Here is a 25,415-nt window from a genome sequence, read left to right as displayed (position 1 = left end):
GTTTTCTTGGACTTAAAAAGTTAAAATAGTAAACAGGATGATGTAGATTAACATTCACAGGATATAAAAGAACACAGAATATAAAAGAGAAACATATGAAAGAAAAAAACTGAAATAGTAATAGATGTACTTACATAAGAAAAATACGGAAATCTTTTTGTTGGGGATCCCTGGGTGGCTCAGCGATTAAGCGTCTGCCTTCAGCCCAGGGCCTGATCCTGGAGACCCAGGATCAAGTCCCACGTCTGGCTCCCTGCATGGAGCCTGCTTCTCCCTCTGCCTGTGTCTCTGCCTCTCTCTCTCTCTGTCTCTCATGAATAGATAAATAAAATATTTAAAAAAAAAGAAAAAAGAAATCTTTTTGTTGAAAAATAGCCAAGTTCTCAAAAAAAAAAAAGTCTAGAATGATGAATGAGTGAAGAATGATAATGATGAAGTTTTAGAACTCTAAAAGGACAAATGTAGCATCATTAGAACATAAGCTTCACAATGGCTATTATTTATTATTGTTCGATTTTACTTCTTCAATTTAAAAAATAATACCTGTTTTATATGTTATTGTGCTTATTAATATGGGCTTATTAATAATGTTTGTTTAATAAATGGAAGAATGAAAATGATTGCCAATCTCACGTACTAATTATATTCTGATATTTTATTTTTGACATATTTTGATATTAATTTTCTGCCAAAGACATAGTATTAGACAGTGAGTGGCATAATGGAAATTTCAAACAATAAAGGAAAAATGTCTATAAATTGAGCATTCCTGGAACTTACCTGTATGCTTTAGTAAATATAATACTATTTTTAAATTGAGTATGACTATGACAGAGCATGGTGGTGAGACTAAGTGAGGCAACAAAAGTGCCATTTACAGCCAAACCCTTTTAAGACTCAGATCCCCCAGATGCCTGGGTGGCTCAGGGGTTGAGCACCTGCCTTTGGCTCAGGTCATGATTCTGAGGTCCTGGAATCGCGTCCCACATCGGATCTCTGCTGGGATCCTGCTTCTCCCTCTGACTGTGTCTCTGCCTCTTTCTTTGTATCTCTCATGAATAAATAAATAAAATCTTAAAAAAAGACTCAGATCCCCTTAATTCCACATTAACTACACTCTAAGTTATAAAGGGACAATTTTGAAATGCTAGTGAAAATATCTGTAACTGAATTCTAGTATTGACTTTATACCTGCCTATTATTTCAAATAAACATTATAACAATGTTGCCTTTCTTCCTGAAGATGTTCTATAGCTGTTGAAATATTTTAACTAATAGAACAGGTCAAAAAGCAAGGCTCTTAAGGCCCTAGGAGGATTCTAAGCCAATAAAGGACCCGAATAGTGGATAAATGGTGGGAAAATTCATAAAGGTATTATATGGCTGCTTATGGTGGGGTTGAATTCCAATTGCCCACGTGGTTAACCTAGTCATGAGTGCATGATTTATTGTTTTTTTTCTCCCTTACCTATCTCAATTTCCTTCTCCATTACCAGGGTTTCTGAAGTCATCTCCCAAATAAACTGCACACAAATGCTTTCTCAGGCTCACCCTCTGGTACAATCAAAACTAAAATTAATATTATACAAGAGAGAAAAACTTTTCATGAAATAAAAATGTAGATTTCTCTGGGTGGGGTAGAAACACCCGTCAGAGAATACAAAACAAGATACTAAAAGGCAATTACGAGGAGGTGGTTTTCAGCTTTGACATGTAATAGTTTTGAAGTCATCACTCCTGTCCATTAATCTTGCCAACACCTTTCTTGTATAGATCAGATAAATGAAGTCGCATAGGAAACTGCCATCCCCAAATCTAGAGAGACAAACTTCAGAGAATCACAAATGAAATAAGTTTCCATGGAACAGAAACCATTGGAGCCATAAATTGGTAGGAACACTCAAATGCTAATTTTGACAAACTGCTGGTGATTGAATGTCAACTAGTGTGAGAGTGAAAAACTTCTAGGAGCCCAGTCTTAGGAGGGCCCCATACATTCATGGGTTTCACTTCTAGGAACACTATAATGTTCTCAAGTTGAAGATCAGAGAAAAGTCCCCCGATAGCTCTGGCAAGGGGAAGGAAAAATCACCACTTTAAAATACAACCAAGGTATTCTCCATAGAAAAGATTTACTCTCCAGTGGAAAAGAATATAACTTTTTTACACCTAAGAAGAAGACTATTTTTATAAATTCAGTCACTCTGGTCTTCTGGTCTCATTTAACGGGAGGAAAAGAAACCAAGAAACATTGTCAAAGTGATACCCAGAAACAGGCACATCAAGAGATTGAAATTTTATTATTATGAGTATATGCTTATCATTCTATACACCTTACTCACATCAGTTTGTTTCCAGTAAAATAACAGAATATTTCTGCTGAAAAGGCCCTAAGTCACACCGAGTATTTAAGGGGGAGTTCTTAGTGAAATCTAAACACAATAAAGGAGCAAAATAAGCACACTATTTGAAGTTTCTGATCCCTACACCTATAGAAAACATTACACATTATCTGCACCCTAAGTAAATTAACATAAACTCTTTCACTAAAGGTTTATTTACCTCAGTTTCTGTTTTCTGACATATAATGTTCAGCTTTCAACAAAAAGATGAGAAGACATATTATAAAACAAGAAAAATTACAGCTTGAAGAGATAAAGCAAGCATTAGAATTATAATAATATGGAATTATCACACAGGGAATTCTAAAGATTTATTTATTAATTAGAGAGAGAGAGACCAGGAGGAGAGGCAGAGGAAGACAGAGAGTGAGAATATCCAGCAGATTCCATGATGAGTGTGGAGCCTGATATTGGGCTCGATCTCACAATCCTGAGATCATGACCTGGACCAAACATTATAGTGTTGTTTTAAGGTGACTTTAAATTAATCATAAATGTATATTATAAGCTGTAGGGCACTAATTTTTTGAAAGCATAATCAATATGCTAAGAGATGAGAGAAAATGGAATCCTGTAACACCCTTGATTAATCAAAAGGCAAGAAAATAGAGAAAGAAAAAAGAATATAAAAATAAGTGCAATAAATAAAAAATCTATTGTAAATGATAGATATAACAATACCAATAATCATTTTAAATGGTAATGGTTTAAATATATCAATTAAAATGGTAAAAAATGAATACTAAGGACAACTTTATGCCCACAAATTTGATAACTTACATGATATGGACCAAGTCATTCAAAGGCACAAACTATCAAAAATTATGCAGTAAGTAAATAAAAATCATTTGAATTGGACAGCATATATTAAATAAACTGCATCTACAATTAATCTTCTAAAAAATAAAGCTTCAGGTCCAGATGATTCTACTGGAGAATTATACTATTTAAAAAGAAATAGTACCCGCTCCACAATCACTTTTAGAAAACAGAAGCAGAAGAAATGCTTCCTAACTAATTCTAGAGGCCAGCATCACCTTAAGCAAACCATATAAAACCATTACAAAAAAGGGAAAACTATAGACCAATATCTCTCATAAATATAGATGCAAAAATGCTCAACAAAACTTTAGCAAATGGAACCTAACAATGTATAAACAGAATTATTAGCCATAACCAAGTAAGAATTATTCCAAGTATGCAGGTTAGCTGTATATTTGAAATCCAATTAATGTAAACCACCGCATTAACAGGATAAAGAAAAAAAAACACGATCATATCAAAACACTTAAGATCAGAAACACGGCAAGGATCACCCCTTCAACATTCCAATTCAACATCATACTGGAAGTCCCAGCTAGTGCATTAGGAAGAAATAGAAGATATATGATTGGAAAGGAAGAGTCAAAACTGTCTTTGTTCAAAGATGATAAAATTATCTATATAGAAAATCCCAAAGAACCTAGAAAAATTTTCTGCAACTAATTAACAGCTATTTCAAGGTCACAGAATACAAGTTTAATATTAAAAAGTTGAATTCTTTCCTATATGTGAGCAATCATCAACTGCAATTTGAATTTTAAAGCCACAATTTACAGTATCACAAAAAATGAAGTTCTTAAATATAAATGTAATGAAATATGTACAAGATCTATATGAAGAACATAGCAAAATCCTGATGAATAAAATAAAAGCAGATTTAAACAAATGGAGAGATATTTAGTTTTCATGGACTGGAAAATTCAATATTGTAAAGATGTTAATTTTTTTTTGTTGTTGTTGTTGTTTTTTTTTAGAATTTATTTATTCATTCATGAGAGACACAGAGAGAGAGAGGCAGAGACACAGGCAGAGGGAGAAGCAGGCTCCATGCAGCCTGACGTGGGACTCGATCTGGGGCCCCCAGGACCACACCCTGGGCCAAAGGCAGCGCTAAACCGCTGAGCCACCCAGGTGTCCCGATGTTAATGGTTTTTAAATTAATCTGTAGATTCATCTAAATTATAATCAAAATCCCGAGAAGTAATTTTTTAGATGTCAATAGATTATAAACTTTATGTGAAAAGACAAAAAAAAAACAACAACACATTACTGATAAAGAACAACAAAGTTGGGGAACTCAATTACTCACTTTCTATATTCACTATTACAAAGCCATAGCAATCAAGATAGCATGATATTGAGGAAAAAATAGACACATAAATCAATGAAACACAATAGTGAGCTCAAAAATAGACCCACACAAATTCAGTCAACTTGTTTTTTGGGTTTTGTTTGTTCGACAAAGAAACAAAAACAAATCAAGGCACAGAAGATAGTCTTTTCAACAAATGGTGCTGGAACAACTGCACATCTACATAAAACAAAAAAATCTAGATACAGACCTTATTCTCCTCACAAAAATTAACTAAAAATATATCATATACCCAAATGAAAAACACAAAACAATAACATTTCTAGAAGATAATAGGAAAAAATCTTCATGACCTGTAGTTTTAAGATATAACACCAAAAAATGTAATTTTTGAAAGAAAGCATTGATAACTTAGAGTTTATTGAAATTGAAAACTTCTGGCTCTGCAAAAGACCCTGTTAAAAGCATGAAAAAAAAAAGAGACTGGGAAAAGATATATTTGACAATGGTCTTGCATTCAAAATGTACAAAAAAAGTCTTATACTCAAAAATAGGTAAACAATCACATTAAAAAGTTGGTAAAAATTTTAATGGATACTTTGCCATATAGGATATACAGATGACAAATATACATATGAAAAACATTTAATGTCATTTGTAATTAGGGAATTGCAAATGAACTCAACAAAGAGATACCACTTCACACCTATTAGAATGGCTAAAATCCAAAAATCTGACAATATAAATTGCAGGTGAGGATTCTGAACAAGAGGAACTCTTTATTTGTTGCTAGTAGAAATCAAAAATTACCAGGTGAAGGACCTTATTCAATTACAAAATGAAATGTTATCAATCCATAAGAAGATATGGATAAATCCTAAATACATATTGCTATGCAAAAGAAGCTACTCCAAAGAGCCTGCATTCTGTATGATTTCAGTTACACGGCATTCTTCAATATGTCAAATTATACTATGAAAATGAACAAAGGTCAGTGATTGCCAATGGCTCAGGGAGGAGACTGAAGAATTCAATTGGTAAAGTGCAAAATAATTCTTTAGTGTAGTGAAATTTTTCTGTTTGACACTTTAATGGTGGATATATGACACTAGGTATTTCTCAAAACTCTTAGAACATTACATCACAAACAGTGAATCATACTGCACATTTTGCCTTCCTTCCAAAGAGTGTGGGATGGAAAGGCAGGAAAACAGAGTAAATTCATTGTACAGAAATCTGATAAAGATTACCATCCGATGATCAAGGTTCTCATTGACAGTAGTAAGTCATGTAGTAACTTGAACCCTTGAAATAATGCAATGGGAATGGAACTTTATCTCTATGGTCTTTCTTTCAAAAACTCATAACCTCAGTCTCATCATGAGAAAAAGAGACACAGTACAAAGAATGGGCATTAAATAATGTATCTGACTCCTCAAAATTGTCATAATCATCAAAAATATGGAAACTAAGAAATTGTCGCAGCCAAGTTGAGCTTAAGAAGGCACAACTAAATGCAAACTGGTATCTTAATTGAAATATTAGAAAATAAAATGATGTTAGGTCAAAACAAAGGAAATCTGAATAAAATATGGATTTTAATAATTATGTATCAATACTGGCTCATTAACTTTAACAAATGCACTATACTAACATGTTAACAGTAGAACAAATGAGTTTAGGGTATATGGTAACTATATGGTCTACTATCTATTTAGTTTATTATAACCCTAACATAGTTCTTAACAATCAAATCTATTTTTTAAAAAAGGCAATTATTGGAGAGAGTATTGTGGCAATTATATATAAAATCTAGTAAATAAAATGATGCATTATAACAGCTGGCCAATAAAAATACATTGATATTATAGACATAAACATATCTAATATAAAGGGGAAAATTTATTATTATTGCAATATATGCTATAAAATCATTAATCAAATTTAAAATATTACCAGAATTTAGATGGTCTAGTAATATGACTATTCTATTTTTTTTAAGATTTCATTTATTTATTCATGACAGACACACAGAGAGAGAAACAAAGACGTAGGCAGAGGGAGAAGCAGATTTTTCACAGGGAGCCCAGTCTGGGACTCGATCCCTGGACCCTGGGATCATGTCCTGAGCATGAGGGCAGACACTCAACAGCTGAGCCACACAGGTGTCCCATGACCATTCTCTCTTAACAAGTCCTAAAAACAATGATAAAGCAAATGAGCAACTTATGCAACCTTAAATGAGTCTCATTATAATGAAGACTAAGGAAGTATAATATCACTGTAATGAACAAAATTTGTGGTTGAAGTGCTAGTTAATAAACTCAGATACATATATTAAAAGTTAGAGAATAAATTTCAGTTGTTTCACAGAAAAGAGTTGTTTATACTAAAATCAAATGAAATTATTAGTACTAATATGATAATTCTATGGCTGTATGGATTTCCCAGGGCTGTTATAACAAAATATTATAAACTAGGTGGCTTAAATCAAGGGAGGTGTGTCATCTCAAGGTCCTAGAGACTGGAAGTTCAAAACAAAGTTCTGGGTAGCCTGTGCTTCCTTTGAAGTCTCTAGGGGAGGATCCTGCCTTGCCTTTTGAAGCTCTGGTAGCTTGAGGGGTTCCTTGGCTTTTGGCCAATCCAATCTATCTATCTCTGTCTTCACACGCCTGTCTTCCATCTGCTTCGTGTGGCAATCTCTTCCCTATGTCTGCTTCCTCTTATAAGGACACCAGTCATAATATATTGGGATCCCTAAGCTAGTATGGAATCATCTTAACTTCATACATCTGCAAATATCTTATTTCCAAATAAGTTCACATTCACAGGTTCTGGGCATTAGAATTTCAACCTTTTTTGAGAACACAATTTAAGCTCTAACAGTGGTATACAAGATAACAACACAGTTGTTCTTACACACCAATACCAACCAAATGAAAACATATTTGTGTGTGAATGGGTCTGTGTTTGTTGTGTGTATGTATTTCCTCATATTAAATTCCAAATAACTAAAACATCAGAACATATTTATACACACATTTACATATAATAAATATATAAATAGGTATCACAGATAATATAGAACACATACTTGAATGTACTCGTATTAAATATATATATATATATATATCATAGTTCTCCATCACAACTCATTTCCATGACTTCAGATGATTTAAAAAATCTCTCACTGTTTCTGTTTCCACGGTGGTAAAATGAGATAGCAATAATAATAGGCACCAAGAAGCTATAGTGATGATTAAATGTGTTGCATTTAAGAATGAGGACTAGTATAAAGTAAATTTATAATAATATTATCTAGTAATTAATTATAAGAAATGCAAGATGTATGTAAAGGATCATATAAAGGTTTACCATGGTGCATTAGGAATAATTTATTGAATAAATATTCCCAACCTGGAAAAACATTGTGAAGATAAACATTTCCCTCAATTAAAGTATAGATTAATGCAAACCCAATTAAAACCTAATTTCTATTTATGGAAGAACCTGATAATGATAACAATCTGTCATTTGACAGAATTTTGAAGAAATTTTTGAACAATAATGGTAATAAAAGAGGAGTATTATAAGATATAAAAACTTGATTTTTAAAAATTGTATTAATTAAAAAAAATTGTATTAATTAAACAGCATTATAATGACATGAATTTATTAGACTTTTGTACATCTCATTTGGATCAGTGGACAAATAATTATTTATTTAATATTGTTTCTGAGAATATCAATTATATATTAAATGTCATACTTTGAATTTATATCCAGTATTAAAATGATTTTCAGATGAATATGACATCTAACTGTATGAAAAACCTAACAAATCAAAGGCAAAACTAATTAAATTCTCATGGTGGCAAAATATGTGAAAAGTAGTTTAAAAATATTTACCCCGTAATTCCAACCTCCATAAATTTAAAAAAGGAAAAAAAAATTCTTTGGAATAAAAATATTTGCTGAACTTTAGGAGAAAATAACTAGAAGTAATATAAATACCTAATAATGAAGAAGAGTTTAAATATAGTACATTAATATAACTTACAGAGTTTTATGTAACCATTGAAATATATTTTGTAAAATAATGAGTGAACAAAAGTACTTTCCTATACAATTGTAAATGAATTATGAGGATTAAACTAATGTATTCAATTTGCCCTCCATTTTTGCAAGTAAATAAATAAATGTTTGATAGAAATATATAAACAAATCTAATCATTTTAATTTATTGTATAATGAACTTCCTTATTCACACAATCCTAACAAAAAATAAGAAAAAATAAGGGGCTAATTTTTGAAATTAAACAGAAGCAATAAAACTTTGATTTAGCAGTTTAAGATCCCTTGCACGGGTATACAATTTTATTCATCTCTACCTAATATGTTGGAATAGTTCTTTCTGGCAGCACCCTGAAAGCAATCTGTCCTGTTTCCTTTAAAAGATAATATTTTTCCTGCACTAAATCACAGGCTTACTACCTGACTAAATATGCCATTTCAAAGTATATCAACTTGAACATTTCTTTATAAGTCCCAATATTTTGTAGGAATATCTGACAAGTGTAGACAGACCCTTTCATTGTATACCCAATATTTCACACTGTATTATAGTGGAGAATGATTTGTGTCTGTCCCTTAGTGTTGAATCCTCCAGACAAAAGTCAGCTCTGAGTCAAGTGCCATGAACTAAATATCCATCTCCAACTATTGAGGTTCATCTAGATCCTACATACTGGCATGTATTCTAAATAATGAACAATTACTAATTAAAAATAAATATAGAAAATCTGCAGAATTTAACAAACTTGAAATAAATGTAAGGGTTAACAGATGGCTCATGCCCTTAATATCCTATTGGTTTACTGTGGGAGGAAAAAGATTCAAGAACACAAATTATGTGAAATGTGATCATACACTGGCTTATTAAATCAAGAAAACAATAGTAGCCAAGAAGTTATCAAAATATGAGTTAATAAGATAGTATATAGGTAAGAAAAATAATAGGTCTAATTTAAATTATTTCTAAAAATGATGTACTCTCAGCTCAGGAAAATGACAGTAATGCCACATGAAACATAATTAAAAACACATGCTGTGCTTAAGCAGTACTTGTAGGAAGAGTCTTCAAATATTTGCTATTACCAAAATGTAAATAATTTATGCAGTTTGATTCAGAAAAGAAGTGAGTGAATTAATTTTTCAGGTATAGTTGAATACTATTTACTGACCTAAGATTTCAGAGAGAAACGAAAGGGGTTAGAGGAAAAAAGAAGGATAAATATTACGCTAGCCATCTTAAAGTATTTTTTCACAATTCAGGGCAGCCCAGGTGGCTCAGCAATTTAGCACCTGCCTTTAGCCCAGGGCGTTATCCTGGAGACCCGGGATCGAGTCCCACATCAGGCTCCCTGCATGGAGCCTGCTTCTCCCTGCCTGTGTCTCTGCCTCTCTCTCTCTCTCTCTCTCTCTCTCTCGGTCTCAAGCAAACAAATAAATAAATAAATAAATTTTTCACGATTCAAATTCACAGGTCAAATCTTTTCCCACAAACTATTAGTTTGCTATTACTTATTGGTGACCTTAGGCAAATAAGTTTTCAATGTCTGTTTCTTCATTTACAATAACATTTATAAACCTTGGCATTTTGGACCAGTTTTTTTTTTTTATTATAAGGGGCTCTTCTGTGCATTGTATGATATTTACCAGCATTCCTGGTCTCTACCCACCAAATACCAGAGCATACCTATCATTCTATTATGTAGATTCTCTTTCAAACTGTCATATAGTAATTTTCACATAATATAAAGGTCATATTCCAAGATATTTTAGAGAATTAGCAATATTAATATGGAAAAAGATATACAAAGTATAGAATATTTACACTGAAATATAATGTTATCTTTGTTATATTTCACTCCACATAAAAATTGGACCATGGAAAGGAGGCAAGTTTCTCAGTTTTGTGAGATATATCAAATGAATTTTTATTCAGCATTTAATATTGAAAATGATCCAAATTTTCCTGCATTTAAAATTGTCTATTAAATACAATGGGTAGATTTCTTTTGTTTATTTTTCAAAGATTAAAAAAAATAATTACATGGCAGTTTCAGTTATACCTTATCTGAGTGGTTTAGGTTTTCTTTCTAGTATTTTGTGCTGTTTCTACTGACTACATAAGACTCTTGTGATTTTTTTTTCTCAATTGCTAACATTTATTCACTCTGTTTAATGGTTCTCCATATCTGCTTTCTAAGTGACATTTACTAAAATGCTATATTTTCTCCATATCTCTGTGCAGAGTACATTGATCCTTAATTATTTTATAATTCTTTCCTGCAATTATACTGGATGCTTTTCGTTATTAGATTTGCTTTTTGTAGTAGGATATTCTTCTCACTTTTAATTATGTTGTCTCTTAGAGGCAATTTCCCTCTCCCCCCAATAGTTGGAAAACGTTCTTAATGTACCATATGGTCGTCACTAAATTTTTTTATTTCTTCACATTTGATTAATATTCTTGCAGTGTTATGATTAGTAAACACATTACCTTCTGTCATGTTGTAAGTCTAAATTATTGACCTCAAAGCAAACATTTATGAAAGTCCTTTCATCTTTTTTTTTCAATATAAAATAAACAGCTCTCCTGAGGAAATGCATATTTTCCCTGTATGTTTCCAAAAATAAAGCAGTTATTTTGGAGGCATTTTAATTTCAATGTTCGACATTAACATTATGCTATATTAGTAAAGAATTCAGATCCAAAGTAAGACACTGAAGCTCGAAAGAAAACTTCATTAAATCTTTGGTATTCTTGAATTTAATCATGGTTGCATTTTATTGCTATATATCCATTACGTACATTATCCATCATATTCTATGTTATTTACAATGGTATATTCTATGTTATTTACAATGGTATATATGTTTTTATATATATATAGATAACATTCTGTAATTATGGTATTTTATTTAAAATCAAAACTATTCTGAGTGAATTCATTATTAAAGAATATTTATTTATTTATTTATTTATTTATTTATTTGTTTGTTTGTTTATTTATACCAAACTTCTCTCTCTCCCTGCCCCCACCCTTTCTTTTACATACACACATACACACACCATTGATTATTTTGAGGATCCATTTTTTTTGTTATACGAGATTGCATTGTCTGATTTTTTTATAAGTTTGACTCATGTTGTAATCAGAAAACACTACCTTAGATAAGTATATGAAACATTTCTGTTGCAAATAACAGAAGTTTAACCTAAACTAGTTTAATCTCACCTGGGAACTTATTGTTTGACACAATAGGAAGTCCACATAACACCCTGTGGCATTAGAAATGGCTAGATTTAATATCTTAAACAATGGATCTGAATGCTCCTTTTGTCTCTTAGCTTATTTTTCCTCTCTTTAATAATTTGATTTTTTTTAAGATTTTATTTATTTACTCATGAGAGAGAGAGAGAGAGAGAGTCACAGGCAGAGGGAGAAGCAGGCTCCATGCAGGGAGCCCGACGTGGGCCTCGATCCTGGGTCTCCAGGATCACGCCCTGGGCTGAAGGCGGCGCTAAACCGCTGAGCCACCTGGGCTGCCCAGATAATTTAATTTTCAAGCAGTGTCTTTCTACATGTTGTCAAATGTGGCTTAACTGCAATTCTTGGTTTATACTTTCTTAATATTTAATAACAGAAAAGGGTTCAAGTACATTTTTCACCATGATCTCATTACATTCCTGGAGAGGAATCTGATTGTCTAGATTTGGGTTACACTCCATCTCTGAGTTAACAATTCCTGAGACAAGACAGACATAATGGTCCTGGTTAAACAGGGGTGAGTTGTGGGTGCATCTCTTATGTGGACAAGATAGGAAAACGTACAGACCATCCGATCACATGTTTGTTTTTTTTTTCTCTCAGAAAAAAAGAGAATGCTAAAAAGATGAAAATAGGAGATGTCTCTTCTAGTGTGGTAAGTTTGGGTCTGGCACAAATGCCTAAACTGTTAATTTCACCTGGGAAGTGTCCATTGAATAAATTATTGAACAGGTATTTTGACAAAATGAATTTTTGTTGATAAAATAAATACATTCAGGGACGCCTAGTTGGCTCAGCAGCTGAGTGTCTGCCTTTGACTCAGGGCATGATCCCGGGTCCAGGATCAAGTCCTGCATCAGGCTGCTTGTGGGGAGCCTCTTTCTGTCTCTCATGAATAAATAAATAAAATCTTCATAAATAAATAAATAAATAAATTCAGATGTATTTTGTCACACTAATATGCCACTCTGAAAAATACAGGAGAAGGATTAGCTATCGTATAACTACAATTATAACATAAACTGAATAGCATTCAATAAAATATTATGGTAATTAATTGAATCCTATATTTGTGTACATAGAACCTGCACACGTTAGACAAGCAAAGTAATTAGTGTCTTCTACTTGAAACTGATTAATTCTCTTTTGAAACTGAAGGGAGTTCAGAAGAGAGCAAATAAAGTATTCAATGTATTTTAAAAATAAACTGTAGAAAAGATATAACGCAGGGGAACATCAACTAAATGTGCAACAAAGAAGGGCCAATATTAAAAGCAGATATGAAAAAGATCAGAAAGACAAATCTCACGTCAGAAACAATGAGATTTTATAATGGGAATAAAATACTGCACTGTGACTGAATGGAAGGAAAATCAACAAACCAGAAAAAGCTCAGGGTTAAATGATAGGGGTGAAGAAGACTTTCCTTCATTAACGATGCCATTCAAGGTTGCAAACATACATGAAATTTGGATAAGAAAGTATTAGAATTACTTTTGCACAGCAGTCAATGTTTAAGAAGTCTGGAACAATCGGAGGCATTCTAATCTAGAAGATATCATAATATCTAATATCTAATCTAGAAGATCCTGTTGGGTCCAGAGCTCCAGAGAAGCTAATGACTTAACAACACTCATTAATATTCACACAGAAATGACTTCTGATAAATGTAATTCGTGTTGGATATACATTTTCAGATTAGATATGAAAGATGAGTGAAAAAAATTCCCACAAATCTTTGATGTCTTAAAAACCCAATTTAACATTTCTTCAGTTAAAGCTCTTCCTAACTTTTTGATGCTAAGTAATATTAGCTTTTTTTTCATTGCTAGCATTTATTTTTATTTTAATTTAATTTTTTAGCATTTATTTTTAAATTAATGACTAAAAGCCCTTAAACATGTCCTAAGGGTCAAACATCTATCTAAATTTTATTTTTATTCTTGTTCTGGCTATTTAGTGCCAGAATTGTATTTAAGTCAATTCGGTAATTATTTATTTCTCTCTCTACAGAGCTTTTAAAACTCAGAGCCTTGGACCTAGTTTTTCATTAGAATTTAATAAAACAATAGCTGAGGAGGTTTTTTTGTTTTGTTTTGTGTTTGCTTATCTTCTAGGTCTTTAGCTGTAAGGACAGAGAAAATTCCTCAGAATTTAATGAAATGCTTATATTTAGAAAGGGGGCATGAAAGGGAATAAATTTTATGTTTAACATAATTGCTTGCCTAATCTTCAGAAGTTTGAATAAAGTATCTCCATAATTTAGCATTTATTTCCATTGGATGATGCAATGAATAATGTATTATCCTTTAATAACTAGATATCTTTTAATAAGAATAAAAATGAGCAAGAACTAGAGAGTAAGGTTTATCCACAGAGTAGATTATTTAAAAAATAAAAATAAACCTTCACATAGAAAAATGGTATAAATAATTCAATTAACATCATTAATAGTCATATCTAAGAAAAAAGCAGTTTTTTTTTTTTTAAGATATTATTTATTTCAGAGAGAGACAGAGACAGAGACAGAGAGAGAACAGGGTGAGTGGTAGGAGTGGGACAAGCAGACTCTACACTGAGCATGGAGCCCAGTGCAGGACTCGATGTGAGAACCTTGAGATCATGACCGGAGCAGAAGCAAAGAGTCAGACACTTGACTGAGTCACCCAGGCACCCCTAGAACTACCAGAGGTTTTTTAATTGTTATTTTTTCTGAGTTTCAAGGCATCGCATCAAATTTTATTTCTTTTTATGTCCTTTTGTAAATGCTTCAGTGTATAGCAAAAAGTTACATAATATCTTTATTTTACAAAGCATGATATCTGATACATTGTGGGAAATGTGGCTATAAAATCTGTATTAAACCAAATAAATTATAGTGTTTGATATTCTTTCCTCTTGCAGTCACCACTTAGCCCAGCAATTTTCAGGGTACTATATTAATATTTAAGAGCTGAGTGGAGAGTTCTAAGATTGCTATTTGATTGGTATAGATAAGGGCTGTTATTGGAAGTATATAGAATATTACAGGTTTTCCCCTCCACAGATTTGAAAGCAATCACCTGTAATAGTTATTGGGAAAAAAAAGGAGCTCACTAAAGCAGTAGAGAACATATCTTACTATTTCTCTGATGTACTATTTTTTTTCTACACTTACAGTGTTCTATATGCCATTAAAAACTTTTACCATTCTTGTCGATTTTAGTTAGGCACTTTATGGGGACATGAATAGTAACAAAATTCCAAATGGCCAAACTACAAAAAGCATCATTCCAATACATCTCATTGTTCATCCCATGGAGAGAAAAAGATCTCCTTAGTTTCTGGTTTATCCTTCCAGTGTTTCTTCTTACAGAAATAAATTATATATATCTTTAAATATATATGTATATTTAATTCTCTTTTTCTATAAAGGGTGCTGTATTGAAGATATTCTTTTACACTTTGCCTTTTTCACTGAACAATATATCCCTCGGAATTCATTTTATAAAGATCTTATTTTTTCAAGTTTTTCAAATATTTTTCTACTTTTTTATATTAACACACTGTAAAATTAATATTTTTCATGTACAATATTTTATTTTAATACATATATTTATATATTTGTGTAACCAGCATTGTAATACAAATTAGCCCCAAATTTCCCTTGTGCTACCCTTTTAGTCACAGCCTCTTCCCTCTCTAAACCTGACAACCACTGATCGCTTCTCCCTAAGTATACTTTTGTCTTTGTGATGATGTCATATCAATGCAAATATAGTTTTTAACAATTTGAAACTAGCTTCTATAGCCCTGTGTAATATCTTTACAATTTATCAAAATTATTTACATATATCACATTTATTCATTTTTATTTCTGACATTCTGTTATATGGATGTGCTATGCTTTATTGATACATTCACCCCCTGAAGAACATCTGTGTTATTTGCAGGTTTTGGTGATTATGAAAAGAGCAGCTATGAACATTTGTGCATAGGCGTTTGTGTAAACACAGGTTTTCATTTTTCTACAGCAGATATATGGGAGTACAGTTTCTGAGAAATATGATTTGTGTAAGTTTAGCTATATAAAAAATTGCACAACACTGTCCAGTGTAGCTCTACCATTTTGTATACCAACCAATAATTGATGCAAGTCCCATTTGTTCTGCATCCTCACCCACACTTGGTATTATTAGCATTTTTCATTATAACCATTCTAATAAATGTGGAATAGTATCTCATTATGGTTTTAATTTTTGTTTCCCTAATAGCTCAGAATATTATTGAACTTGTTTCATAAGCCTAATTGCTTTCTGTATATCTTATGTGATGAAATATCTCAAGTCTTTGACTCTTTTTAATTGGGTCATTTGTTTTCTTACTATTGATTTTTGAGAGTTCTTTATATATTCTGGATAAAAAAACTTTTTCAGATATGTTATCTGCAAATATTTCCTTCTAATTTGCAGCTTGTTTTTCTTTTTTTCATTCTCTTAATATCTATTTTCTTTTACTTTTTTATAGCATTTTTGGTATGGGTTTTATTTCTACTAAGTAAAATTTGTCAAACTTTTCTTTTATGCATCTACATTTTTACTCATAGTTAGAAAGCATTTCCACACAGCTAGACTAAAAAGGACTTGACCTTTGTTTTCTTCTAAAGTGTATATGGTTTTATGTTTAGAGCCCTGAACTCTTTGATGTTATTCTTGTGTAATAATGGTATGAGATTTGGATCTAATTTTATCCTTTATCAATGGTTAGCCAATTATTCCAATAATGTTACTTAAAAAGTCTTTTGCTTCCCAAAAGATATGAGATGCTATTTTCATCTCAAATCAAACTCATATTTTTTTTAAAAGTAACTCTGGACGTGTTTCCCTGATTAGTTTGTCTACTTCTGCAACAAAACCATGCTCTGTTGATTATGAAGGGTCTATATTTTAATATAATTTAGGTTTATTCTTTTCCAAAGATTTCCTTATTTAAAATTGATTTTATGTCCATTTTTGTATGTTTATTTTTCCATATGTATTTTAGCATCAATTTGTTTATTCTATTAAAAGTGCTTTGGTTCTCCAGTTATTAGTGACTTTCTGTCTATGTTTTTCTGCATTGTTTCTTTTTTTTTAAGATTTTATTTATTTATTCATGAGAGACACAGAAAGAGAGGCAGAGACACAGGCAGATGGAGAAGCAGGCTCCCTGCAGGGAGCCCGATGTGGGACTGGATTCCAGGAACCCAGGGTCATGCCCTGAGCCAAAGACAGATGCTCAACCGTTGAGCCACCCAGGCATCCCTCTGGCATTGTTTCTAAGTTTATAAAGATTGCTATTGCATTATTTGATTCACTACTATTTATAATTTTTATATTTCATTATAAATTTAGGCTTGTACCTGGAAATCATGTCCTTATTTTCATGTTTAATGGTTTTAGCATTGTATTCACTTTGATATCCATATAACTACATTTGATTTATTATGGTTACCACTTACCTTCATTTTTAGCTTTTGGGAAAAAAATTAAGTGTAGATCTTATAAGATATATAGTCATTACTTGTTTTGTGAATCAAATTTTAAAAATGTTTAAAAGATGATTTAGACCTATTCACATTTATTGGTGTTATATATTTGTCTCAATTATTACATTAGTTTGATAACAGCTATTATATGCATTTCATTTTATTTGATAATTACATATATAATGTATTTCTTTTCTTTTTTCTTCACTAAATATGCCTCCATGCTTAGGCAAGTTTACACTTTTGTTCTACTGCTTACCTTTGTATGAAAACGTTATGTCTCTATTTTCTTAATCTTTTGCTAACTTGTTGATTTTTAATGGTATACATTTTTTAATATGGAACATTTCATGAATTTGCATGTCATCTTTGCACAGAGGACATGCTAATCTTCTCTGTATCATTTCAATTTTAGTATATATGCTGCTGAAGTGAGCTCTATAATGTATGCCTAAGTGATATATCTAATGCTAGTACCAACATCAATAAACATATGCTAATTTTTTTCTTCCCCTATTTCCTTTTATTTTTTGTTGTTGTATATCATCAGAAACATATGACATATATTATATAATGCTTTTTATTCCACCCTCGTCCATACATTCCTTTTCGTCCTCAATCTAGAACTAAGTATATAAAATGTCTATTGTCACTCCTTTTATTGTTATAGTTGGATGAAGTTCATCTTCTAATAGATTCATCAGGAAGGGCTCTTGGGCACACAATTCCTTGAGCTCCTGCATATTTTTTGGGGCTCTTATATGTTTAATTCCTTCACTTAATCTGGATAGAAACAGGCTTGCTGTTTATGAAATTCTTTGTTCACACTTACATTTGAGTATTCTGAAACTGCTGATCTCTTTCTCAAGTTTCTCGCTCTCCATAAATACATGTGATGGAGCCACAGCCAATAGCTTTGTGGAATGTTTTATGTATTTTTTCACTTACAGGAAATTTGAAGATGTCCTCATATTTATCCTAAGAGCATGGATATTTACAGTTTTATTCTTATTATTTTTCTTCCCTTTTTTTGGATGGGTGGGAAGGGCATGTTGCAAGATATATACACACCACTACCATTACTTTAGTCATATATTATCATTATAATAATTCAGAAAATATGTAAATAACATTATCTTGCTACCAAATATGGAGATAAACACAATATTCCTAGGTCACTGTCAAATCAACAGAGTATTTTGCATTGTGGCTTATAGTAATACCACTGTTTGTTTCTTTGGGCTTATGCAGCAATAAGGGCAATGCATCTGATGTAGTTGAGCTTAATGAATGCTTATTGACTGAATAAATCCTAGGGGTTGCTGCATAACTAGTCAAAGGCATAATCCTAGGGTTTATTCATGTAAAATCAATCCAGAACACAGAAATGATGCTTGGAAAAAAAAAAAAATATATATATATTTTGGCTATGTAATCTTAGATGCCAAAAACCTAACAGTCACTGAGCAGAGAATCATGGAAGTCCAACGGCTGATTTTGTTCTCAGTTTGTGCTATATACACATAAGGCTCTTTATTGAAGTATGCATAAGCCTTTATTATCTACGGAGTCAGCCTCCCTCCAGGTGGATTTTTCAAAATCTAAAATGTCTGCAAGGAGTGAAAAGACCAGTCAGCCTTTAGGGTAGAGCAATAACTATCATTCTGCTTTTTCAAAGCCTTGTTACTCAGTAAACAATAATGTTCAGATGACCAGCATCAATATAATTTAAGAATTTATCAAAATAAAAAAAAAATTCAAGTCACTTTCTGGACCTACTAAATTTGAATCCTAATTTTACTAATACCCCAAGTAATTTATATGCTCATTAAAGTTTGAGAAGCACTGCTTTAAAAAAATCCATCCCAATAAAAGATAAAGGAAGGCGTGCTTGGGTGGCTCAGTCCAACCCTTGGATTCAGCTCAGGTGGGGATCTCAGGGTCCTGAGATGGACTCCTATGTCAGGCTCCAAGCTCTGTGAGGAGGGATTTTCTCCCTCTGCCCCTCCCCCTGCTCACACACTCCATAAATAAATAAATAAATAAATAAATAAATAAATAAATAAATAAATCTTTTTTAAAGAGAGAAGGAAGAAATTATGGTTGTTTACAACAGAGTTGAATCTAGTCATAGTATATTTAACTAACAAAAGATGAAAGGGCTGAAGTAGAGCACATTAGGACACTAATGGCAGACTCAAAAGTCAAAGCAGCTGAGAAAGGGACAAGTTATCTTTCCATATCTAGGTATCTTTTCCTAGCATCTATAACTATACATTTGCTTGAGATTCTTAGGAATCTATAGAAAACACAAGCATTTCATTCTGGACCTACAAATAGCAAGCTATATGAACTTAAAAAAAGATATTTTGCTTCTGAGGATCAATTTTCTCATGTGTGAAATAAAATGGTTGGCTAACTATTATGAGCTTGACAATAATGTGAATTTTGTCCTTACAAAAAAGAAAAATCTAGCAATTTACACCATATTAGAAATGATGAAGCTCTTCCTATCTTCCCTCATTCCTTCTTTCGTGGCTAGGAAAGATGTCTCAAGGGCAGTGAACATTTCATTTATTTTTAAATCTTCAAAATTAAGCATAATAATGGCTCATGGAGAGTTCTTAAATGATGTTGGTTGATCAAACTGACACCGACAGTCACTAATGTTGGAGAATTCAGGCATTTCTTACTCAGTAGTTATCTTCTGGCCTCTTTTAGTGATAACTTTTGTTCCCAAGTGTTAATTCAATTCTGGATGTTTACTAAAAGTTTACAACAAGCTAAGCAGTAAAAGATATTGTTCTAGCTTAAGACTACTAACATATAACCCGTTCTATTAATTTTTATTTTCTTTTGATAATATTTCATTTTGTATAAATATACAACAAATAACTGCATTGAAAAATGTTTACAAAAGATATGAATTTGCTGTTACATTACTTGCCTATATTTAGACATAAATACAAATACTGTTACATGGCTAATTAATTTGCTAATATTTAACTATGATGAAAATAAGCATTAGTAATGAAATCACTACATAAATAAAAATATAAATACTTTAGATGCTAATTATTGACCTCTACAAATATTTGTTAGATGCTAATTATTGACCTCTACAAATATTTGTTAGTACATATTACTTCTCAAATCTGGACTAGCAATATGAAGAAAAGTATCTTGCATCCTATCATCATACTTGAAGTGTTATATACATCAAAGAAGCAAAATATTTTACCTTATCTGTGCATTATTTGTACTGATATCTCAGGATGATCTGTAAAATGCCTAATTTAATTCCAGTATTGATACAGATACTAACATACAAAGATTTAATATAATGACCAGTAAGGTAATGAAATGAAATAACTAGAATCACTAATTATTCTCTTGTATCCTCTTGTTGTAGGCTTCAGGTCCATCTAATTTTTAATATCCTGAAAATGCATAAAAACATGGAAGCACCTTTATCTGATTTTAAAAATACCAGATTTTATTTAGAACATAAAAATAGAACACTCAGAATAAAGGTTAAATTTGTTAGTTTTATTATTGGAAAAAAGAGGAAGGTACTAAAACAACTTTTTCTCGACTTAGTAATTCATACCAATGTGTCTAGTACTAGCACTGAATTTTGATGGCCCCAAACAAACATAACCAGAAATTCTAATTAGGAAAAAAGAAGAAAATTTGGATGCTTCATTAATAATTAGAATGTACTCTTACAATATAACCAGAATCAGAGTTCAAAAATAATTTATATTTTAATTAACTTCTTAAATATTTGCATGCAAGTCCAGCACAACTTGATCTTCAAAGACATACTGCATCAGTATTCTCTAAATATTACTGTGGAGAGGTTTAATAAGTTTATGGTTATTATAAAGCTGGAAGTTATAGTTAATTACTTTTTCTCTCTTGCAACCTATTAATAGTCTTCATGAAAATAAATTAGTCCTTTTCCATATGCATGCATTATCACCAAGTGCAGCGATTTACTGATTACAAGGATAGAATTGAAAGGATAAGAACAGAGAGTCACATTTAGAGATACAAACACCTCTCCAACTCCACTCCCCACCCCCTATGCCTGAATCTTATACTAAGTTAAAAGTTAAAACTTCAGGGTTTTTTTGTTTTGTTTTGTTTTGTTCCCATTCTGAATATTCATAAATGGGGCTACTAATAGTACTAGATTTACAAGCTATGTTTAGCAAGACTCCTTTTAATTTTTTTGCTATATTTCTGTAAGCTGTAGAAGAAAAATCTTTATGATTTCACCAAGAGTCAAATCTATGTCTCTTTGCCCTCAGCTGTTCACCATAGCTGCTACACTACTCGTTTCTTTTGATGGCTTTATTGTTTCACTTTCTCTTGGCTAACTTAATATTTGTACATGTACGTATTTATATGTTTGTGCCTAAACAACAAAATAATCTAAAGATGAAGATCAAGATTCAGTTGCTCAAACTACTGCTCATCTTAAGTTAGAAAGTTATGGATAAGCTTCCCATCTCCAAATGTGTTGTGAAGAAAATTATGCATGTTTGTAAAGTCAATTAAAAGTCTAAATGCAGTTAGAACAACAAAATTATTCTAATGAAAGACATGAAAAGAAGCAGATGAAAAAAACAGGCTAGTTTTCTATTCCCTTTTTCTATTCCCGTTTCTATGCCTCCACAAAGAAAACAAACACTAATTTGAAAAGGATATATGCACCCCTATGTTTGTTGCAGCATTGTTTGCGATAGCCAAGCTATGGAGGCAACCTAAGAGCCTATCAATATATGAATAGATAAAGAAAATGTGGAATACTACTCAGCCATTAAAAAAAGAATGAGATATTGCCATTTGTGACAACACAGATGGATGTAGAAGATATCATGGTAAGTGAAATTAGTCAGAAACTGAAAGGCAAATACTATATAATTTCAACTATATGTGGAATCTAAAAAACAAACAAATGAACAAATAAAGACTGGACTCTTAATTACAAGGACCAAACTTGTGCTTGCCAGAGTAAAGGCAGATAAGGGAATGGGCAAAATAGATAAAAGGGATTAAGAGGTAAAAACTCCCAGTCATGTAACAAGCCAGAAAAACAAAAGTAAAGCATAGGGAATATAGTAAATAATATTGCCATAATGTTGTATGGTGACAAATGGTGACTACACTACTGTGTAAGGAATTGTCAAAACAAAACTAAGTGTGAGCTACATTACACTATCACAAGGTGGACCATATTCTTTGTTTTAGTGTAATAAATACAATATTATATTAGTTCCAGGTGTACAACATATTGATTTATGTGTACACTACTTTTACAGATAAACTCCACTTAGCCACAAAAGATACATTTCCATTGGACAGTCCTTTAGCAGCAGCCCAATTTATCCAAGTTAATATTTTTCCTGGGATTAAACAGTAAAATCACAGCATAGTGCAAGGCCTTCTGAGCTTTGGGGTGGCACTTGATTATGGGATTTGTTGAGTTATTTGTATGAAAACAATACCTGCAGCAATTAAAGGTGGGAAAATGTTGCCTTTACAAAGCTATGGATGCTAAAAAAAATTAAAAAAAAAACAAAAAAAAAAACAAAAAAAACAAAACAAAACTATGGATGCTGACTGAGGGATGGAGTGAAAGGAAATCTACTTTTTCTCTTTATTATGATGATAAATTTGTAACTTCAGAGTGGATAAAATATTCTAAAATTTTCAAATTAATATATACAATATAAATATTAATTTTCATAGATTTCTCTTCAATGAAGCACATAAATAAAGTTAACAGATGGGGTGTCAGCCTAGACTGATTTTACAACCTCTACAACTGACAAGGGATGAGCAACAGGAATTTAGGAGGAAGTTTTGCAAAACAACTAAGGAGACAAGAAAAACAACAGGTGATTAAGCAAAGTATATGAATATGCTGAGAAGTTAAACTAGAAAATTCAGATTATATCAAACTAAAGTAATAAATTCACACTAATGGAAATTAAGACTAATACACTAATGAGGCAGCATTTCAGATTACTTGGTTGGGAAAATATAGAAGATAATAACCAAGGTCAGAGATCTGGGAAACCTCATTGGTTCATTGCAGAATTGTAAATTGTCTATATTCTAAAAGGAAAAATGTTGCAGAACTTAGTGAAGTTAGGGATCATACATTAATGTTCCAGAAATCCATTACTGGGCATTTGCCACTAGAGAATCTCTCTCATTGGTGTATGAAGGAACATGGATATGCTCATTTTCATGGGGGTAGAAATTACATATAGGAAAATCTAGATATCTATTATTTTTAGGGGAAAAAATAAGTAAGATTCTGTGGATATATTCTATGTAATACTATCTAGGCAAGAGTTAAAAGCATCACACAGCAAATAGAATATATATTGAATGTGTTAAATCTATTCTTTACCCTCTCGTAGAAACCCTATTTTTGTCTATTTGTTTTTTCTTGTTCTTTTCATTTCTTCATTTTCACCCTAAATAGGATGAATTGCTTTGATATATTTGACTGGTATTTTCTATAACTTTATTTTGCTGTCTGTAGATGTCATTTTTATGGTCCCTCTCTTAAAATATGGCTAATTTTAATAAATTCCTTGTATTTTTAATCATCAAAATAATTAATGCAAACGTAGATTTATTAATGTCATTTAATTTATACTTTTTATTTTATTTTCTTTGTAAGATTTTTTCTAAACTTTTTCTATGCTTTTACTTTTTTCTCCTTTTCTGTATATTTTGAATTGATTGATTTATTCTTCCACTTTTTCCTATACTAACTTGAAAATTCTATACCCTATTTCTATCAATTGTGTTGTTGAAATTTTAAAATGCATATTCAACTAGTTTCAAGGATAATTACTATCATTTCCCACCTACTGAAAAATGTAATAATCATAAATGGTCCTGTGAACTATGCTTATTTTTATCCTGTGTTAGGTTCATCTTGTTGGCTCTTTTACTTCAAAGTTAGACATAATTTTGATAGTGTTTTACAGTTGTTAACATTAATCCATGTTTACAGTTTTTTCTTACCATTTATCTTGCAACTTGGATTATTTTAGGTATCACTTTGCATTTTCCTCTTCCCTGAGAACAAGCTGTGGAATTTTTTTTTTTTTTTAGTTATTAGTTTGCATTTTACTCTTGACTATAAATAATACTTTCTTGTCTATAAAGGATAAATTTGCACTGATTTTTTTTTGATGTGAAAACGTTGGGGTTCAGGAGTGAGCAGTCAAGAAAGAATTCTTGAGACTTCTTCAGTGCAAAAAAGGTGGCTTTATTAAACATGAGGACAGGATCTGTGGACAGAAAGAATTGCACTGTGGGTGTGAGGAGTGGCCCATTATATACTTTCAAATTGGGAAAAGACTAGGGAGAGTGTAAGTCTTTAAGGAATTTGGAAACAAGATTTCCAGGACCTTGAAAGGAGTTTTTAAGAAAAGGTCATTCACTACTGTCCAATAAAACCTTAGTCATGAGATGCTTCAGATGTATATCAATGGGCCATGTGCTTGGAGGATGATTGTTATTAACATATATCTTGGGACAGTAAAAATAAAGGAATTTTCCGAAGGAATTTTTAATTTTTAAAAATTTATTATTACTCATGAGAGACACACAGAGAGAGACAGAGACAGAGACACAGGCAGGGGTAGAAGCAGGCTCCATGCAGGGGGCCCAACGTGGGACTCGATCCCAGGTCTCCAGGAACAGACCCTGGGCTGAAGGCGGCGCCAAACCTCTGAGCCACCCGGGCTGCCCCAAAGGAATTTTTATATGTTAAAGGAGACTTACATGATCCTGGAGGCCAAGCTAGTATAAAACTAAGGTTGCCTTTTGCCCTTAGAAAAGTATTAATATTGAATTGAGCTCCTAGAGGAAGATCACGCTGCCTGTCTCAAGGACTTGTCAATGGGCTGTAACTTGTAAGGAAATTTAATTTTTTTTCTGAATCTTTTGCCTTTGTTCTCCACATCAATAATTTTCTCTAAGTATTTTGGAGCCATTAT

The 25,415-nt window shown here is 31.9% G+C and overlaps 1 long non-coding RNA gene and 1 other non-coding gene across 5 annotated transcripts in view; one reads left to right on the top strand and one right to left on the bottom strand.

Moving 5' to 3' along the window:
* Positions 1 to 5,686: 5,686 nt before the first annotated feature.
* The window catches only part of LOC112653926 (uncharacterized), a 165,125-nt gene continuing 145,396 nt past the window's right edge, over positions 5,687 to 25,415 (top strand). For all 4 annotated transcript variants that reach the window (XR_007409735.1, XR_007409736.1, XR_003132634.1 and 1 more), the window contains exons 1-2: positions 5,687 to 5,817; positions 12,477 to 12,528. This is a non-coding gene — a long non-coding RNA (uncharacterized LOC112653926). The remainder of the gene's footprint in view (positions 5,818 to 12,476; positions 12,529 to 25,415) is intronic.
* On the bottom strand, positions 17,712 to 17,818 carry LOC112654253 (U6 spliceosomal RNA). Its single transcript, XR_003132902.1, has one exon. It is a non-coding gene; the product is annotated as a U6 spliceosomal RNA (small nuclear RNA).

This window comes from Canis lupus, chromosome 3 (genome assembly GCF_003254725.2).
Source record: "Canis lupus dingo isolate Sandy chromosome 3, ASM325472v2, whole genome shotgun sequence".
Lineage (NCBI taxonomy): Eukaryota > Metazoa > Chordata > Mammalia > Carnivora > Canidae > Canis > Canis lupus.
Note: the sequence above shows the minus strand (reverse complement) of the source record. Positions and strands in the feature narration are given on the sequence as shown.